Here is a 6,055-nt window from a genome sequence, read left to right as displayed (position 1 = left end):
ATTTTTATGCAATTATTTCAAATTAAATTCTTGTTAAGAAAAACATAATATGTTGGAATATTGTACAAGTTGATCTTAGCTAAAATGACTTTTATCTTATCGTTTTTATCTATAATCGTATACCATCAAAATAACGTTTCTTTCATTATTTGTGTATTCTAAAAATCATTAACAGCCTAATGCGGATCTTTAACGTTTTCATTATTTATGATATTCTTATAATGTATAATAGTTCGCGGGGAGAGATATATGATTGATCCGAGGCGACCTACATAAGACTACTGAGGACAATAGTCAAGCACCGAACTCACAACTGAATTGTAGACGACGAGGCTTTAGGGCGCTCGAAGTCGAAGGTAGAGACTCCCCATTACCCTCTTGCTATTACTCCCTCTCCACTTTGCTTTGTCACTTCTCCCCTAACAGAGAGAGAGAGAGAGAGAGAGAGAGAGAGAGAGAGAGAGAGAGGGAGAGAGAAAGCGTGTGTGTGTTTGTTTGTTTGTATGTGTATATGTAAGTGCAGTTATCACACGTGCTACGAACACATATAATAGCTGCACACTTCTAGCAATGCGTGCGTGCAACCGTGCGTGCGTGCAAACGCGCGCGCAGTTGTATGTATATCTCGAAAGAGATGCCAGGAACTGATACGAAATCGATAGAACCCAGTTTCCAACGACGTGACGTGCCAGCGTTATATACCATTCGCCTAACAGCAGCATCAACCGGCGACAGGAACAACCACAACACTATACCAGCGATCTTCCAGGCGATTCGCGCGTCACTCGAGTACGCTCTGATTAGGGAGATAGATATGTTCCCTACATCTCTCTCTCTTTCCCCCCTTTTTCTCTCAAAAAGAGATTGACGATACTCCGGGTTAATATCATAAATTTTCAAAAAAAGGTTACAGGGAAATTACAACAGTACATTTTTCTCATCTATGCCGCACACAATTGCCATAAATAAAAAATTCAATATATGTATATATATTCGTAATATAATGATAAAAGAAGTAAAAGAAAAACGTAAATTTATTCAATATTTATAATATTGACAAAAAAATCAATAAAGTAACGTTAATATTTTAAAGATTGATAAAGCACGTACACAAATATAACATTCATATAATCGTTTACAAGGCACCTACATCATATTATCGTCTAAAAAAGTATGTCAGCAAATGTAGCAAACGATGATTGAAAAAGATGAAGATTTTATGAACGATCAAATGAACAATTTGCTCGTGCGTAATGCGCGAGTAATACGCATTTACATGGAAACCAGATTAAATCAGATTTTCATTGGTCACGAAAAGTGAGAGGTAATTGCTCAGAATTAATACCGAGTCTCATATTTTCGTTCAGCCGGTGTTCCGACGGTTTCGCGAATACAAATCACCAGTCACGAATAATAATCGAATGCTGTTTAATCGCGAGCGTTTCACATGAGGCATTATAATTGAATAATTGCTTTTGTCCATAAATATAAAATGAATACTTTATCAAACGTAGAAAATTTTAGTAGCATACATATATTTTGTAAAGCAATTTTCAATATCTTGCGAAAACAATTATTAACGCTTGTTCTCCAAGAATTAATAACTCAGTTAAATTAATTACTGTCCCATTGACGTCAGAGACGCGCCATGACAAGTCACGATCACTATAATACCCGCGTTCTCTCTCGGTGACAAACTTGGGAAACGTGGTGCGATTGGCAAACAGAAAGCCCGCATATACCGATAAGGAATTATGATGTTGACGGTTACATCACGACTGCTCGTAAGTGATTTCCGAACGGAAAATTCGCTGCCGAATGCATCATCACTCGCGGCAGCCTTCCTTTTCAGAGATTTCGACATATGCGGGTAGAAATTTTTGATTGTAATAAAATTTTCAAATACAGATAATTTTTAATTTTTTTGTTTCTTTAATGTAGAAAATTTCTTAACGATTGTATATTTTAAATTAAATATTCGTCAAGGCTTAAATTTGTATTGTTTAAAAATATTAAAAATTAGCGATAAATATTATTTATAGCTAATTTTAATTTAAATATTAAGAGAAATTAATATTTTATTAACAACATGTGTCTCGGAATCATAATTTGCATAACTTGAATTTTTAGCATTATACAGCTCGCTGGTAAATCTAAAAATTTTATCTTCGTTATACGCGAAACTTTTGAAAAGTCGGGAACCACTTAGATAGAAAGATTCTTGTTAGAAGATTCAGTATACAGTTCAATCTCTCTTAAGGTAGTAGTTTGTCTCTGATGGAAAACTACGTGAAAGCAATTCTCGAAAAATTGTCAACACGGAGAAATTCCAAGTTTTTGATCCGTAGCGAAGCAACGTCGCACAAATCCATAAAAGATTTTATTAAATAGTCGAAACCACTCGCCTCGTCCCCGCGTTGAAAAGGAGCATGAAGTTTTAAGGGAACGAGAGGCAAAAGAGGGCGCATTGGCTAGATTAAAGGAAAAACTTTGCGATTATTCAACTTTACCATTCCGCCTTTTCGGGACACTTCATTCTTTTCGCAAATGCGATTGACGAATTTGGAACATTGTACATTCATCCATTTGCGAGCACTCGCTTTATCTGCTAACTGGGCTAGACAAAAAAATCCTAACAAATTATAATAAAACGCAACTATCTACCTACATACTTTATCAGAATTTTACTTTGATATTCAATCAATATACTTATAACATTTGGATTTGAAAAGTTGACAATTTTACGACTTCTCTTAGAATATAATGCAAAAAAATCTTTTTATATGTTAATTAAATGTATGACAAGTATCATAAGTCGGATAAAATTTTACTACAAATAAAAATCAAATTCACAAATTATCCTAGCAGCAGAATCGATTCGTTATGCACGATTGAAAAGTCGCTTTGTGTATTTCTCGTAGGAAGAACGGCTTTCCGAGTTCTGACTTCTGACAGGCATTAGAAAACAAATCCGCGGAATCTGAATAGGCAACAGGATTCCTGTCGGTAGTTTAAATCAACCTTCCACGACCTTCGCCTCCCTGTTTCCTTTCCAGCGAAATATCTTCAGGTGGTTCGCTGTTATGCCAGAGGAGCAATATAAACGCAGTCGTCCCGTAGGAATATAGCAGAGAGAGAACCGTCAGTTTAGTTATTTTGATATCAAATTATTAAACCTCGCGCAGCTATTTAAATCAGCTTTCCTCGCTATTTCCCTCTCCGCCGTTTTTATTTCCTTACCTACTTTTATCCAAAACCTGCGAGATTCTTCGCCGCGTTCACGCTCAAAGAATCACTCGGTATTTCTCAATATTAATTTGAATTTTGCGAAGAAAAAAGAGCGAAAACAAAAAAAATACGTACATAAAAGAACTCTCTACGGTACTCACGCAGATTGGCGCTTGACGAAAGTCACATTGCGCTCGAGTAGTCCCGGAGAATGTTTTTTAGGAAGAATCTCCTTAAGAAGGATTCTGAGCGAGACCAGAAAGCACCGAAGTTTTCGAGTAATCGCGGTTATTACTGGAAGTGCAGTTGCTAAAGTTTCACGGTAAATAACGAGCGAATTAGAATTATTGTCGGAAGAAAGTAGAGGATACTTGGTGCGAAATTTTACAAAGTCCCGGCTAGCCCGTCTTTCAATAATGTACTCTGTTTCCATCCTACGTGTCGTGGCGGTTTTCACGATTGTCTCCGAGAAAATTAAGAAGAAGCTTCCTTTCTTCGTAATGAAGAAATATCAACCACGAAAAATTTCTAGTCGTCATATTTTTATAAATATATTATAGCGATTTATATACACTGTGACGTTATCATTTGGAATCTCAGCTCGAATAACGATGTAAAATTATTATCAATTACGAATGTGACTACAATTCTCACTCTTATATTATTTTTGTACCGCAATATCACAGTGAGCCATATTATTATATTATTATATATTAATTAGCGTAATTAGTGTATTAATATCACGATATTGTTACGTCACCGGTGAAATGATTATGGCATTAAACTATACGGCGTGAAGTCGCGTGACGCGATGCACTATCTCTTCTTTTAGGTCCATGTCGAAGGATCGTTTCGCACCCTTATGATAAAGAATGACCCCTCGTTCTTTGGTACCCCCGCCAACAGGGGAGTTGCCTCGGCGGTAAGAACTTATCGTATCCGCAAAATCTCTCCCGCCACCGTCCAAAGAGTAAGAAAACTTATCAGATCGCTCGTAAAAAGTTATTTTCCGAAAATGAACTCGCCGACATTGTCTGCCGGCGTGAACAATACCCCATAGGGTTCCGGCGGTGGAAGATACGCCGCAAGATGATTCTGTCAACCGGCGCGTTGATCGAGTCGATAACTCTTATAGAGTTGACTAACTCGGATATACTTTATCCATCCCCCTTTCGTATTATACTTATTTTCGTCCATGAAAAAAACTGGGACATCTGAAAAAAAATTTTCCAGGTTTATAAGATACCTTCGATAAAAATATGTAACTCTTTCGAAGGTATTAAATTTTTCATTGAAATAATTTTAACACTACGACATGCATATACCGCTAAATATTCCCTAAGATTCTCTCTTATCAAAACTTATCAAGATGCGTGAGGTATATATATATCTATATATATATATATATATATATATATATATCGTCATAAATTCAGAGGAATATTTTCTCTTCGGTCGCTTATATAATCTCATCGTTTTGATGTTTATTCGCACCCCAAGGCTTTCAGCTGGAGTCTCAAGGATCCAGGATCGCTAGCTTGGATCTTTTCAAATCTCACGTGATTCCACGTGAAACAAAAAGATTACAGAGGGATTCCGCGTATAAAGACGAGCTCGTGAAATCTCACGAGGGGGGCGAAAGAGAGATAGAGAGGTGAAGGCGTAGAAAATGATGAAATAACTATAAAGTTTCGCTTTACGAGGAAGGGTGGACTCGAGAGCTTATTGGACTCGACGCGTTTTCGCGAGGCGACCTTCGAATCCGCAATCCCTTCCGGATGTCCACGGTGATTTTCCTTACTTCCTTTTTCTCGCAGCGCGCGCACACACATACATACATCTGTGGAAGATTGCACGGGACAGAGGTCGAGAGAGAGAGGGCTCTCTCCGCGGAAAGTGTCTCGTCCCGTATGGCCGTAAGGGCCACGATTTTTCTGTCCACGAGGCCAAGGCTATGCTTTTCTCTTAAAGCGCGCGTCGAAAGCAATGGGAAGCGCGGCTTTATTTGCCGAGAAAACACTTTGCGAAACGAAATAAAGTATCACGCGGCAAGGAAGATAATGGCTTTTCTTTCCGCGCTCGCTTTCCCATCAACGAAAATGGACGCGCTGAAATATTTCTCGCGAGGAGAAAATTGGAACTTGCTTCGTTACGCAACGACTAAATGCCAAATAATGCACCTTATCGCGAATAACAATAAAGAGACAGTACGCTCCGCTGCGAAAAAAGAAAAGAAACGTCCAATCTCCGGCGAGAGCAATTCCTGAAAATCGCTCTCTCTTTCTCTTTCTCGCGTGTGCGCGCGCGCGCGATTCCGCGTAATCATCCGGAATCGCCGCCGCGGGAAATTGCGGTGGATTAGACGCCTTATTCCGCCCCGGGGGCGGCAAGCTCGCGCCCGACTTTATTCTAATTAGTCACCGGAAAGCTCGGAAAGCGCGATACTTTCCTGAAGTGCCGGCGGGCGCGCTTCCGGTGAAACGAAGAGGACCTCGTAAGAGCTAGGCGAGAGAGAGAGAGCGAGAGACAGGAAGGGAGGTGAAAAGGAGCGCGAAGGAGTCGGAAGTGACCGTGCTCGTTCCACCGCGTATTCGTCGTGTCTCAAGAATAATTCTCGGCGCGAATAATGGAGTGGGCCCGTTCAAAAGTCCCATAAATTCCACGAAACGTGCTACCTGCTGTGGTGGCTTCGCAGAGACGCCGGGCGTCCCGCGCTCCGCGCAGCTTGATGGCGCTCCTGAATATATCGGTGTGGCGTTATGTTAACAGAATAGAGAGAAAGCGAGAGAGAGAGAGAGAGAGAGAGAGAGAGAGAGAGAGAGAGAGA

This window comes from Temnothorax curvispinosus, unplaced genomic scaffold, assembly GCF_003070985.1.
Source record: "Temnothorax curvispinosus isolate PA1 unplaced genomic scaffold, ASM307098v1 QBEX01002901.1, whole genome shotgun sequence".
NCBI lineage: Eukaryota > Metazoa > Arthropoda > Insecta > Hymenoptera > Formicidae > Temnothorax > Temnothorax curvispinosus.
Note: the sequence above shows the minus strand (reverse complement) of the source record.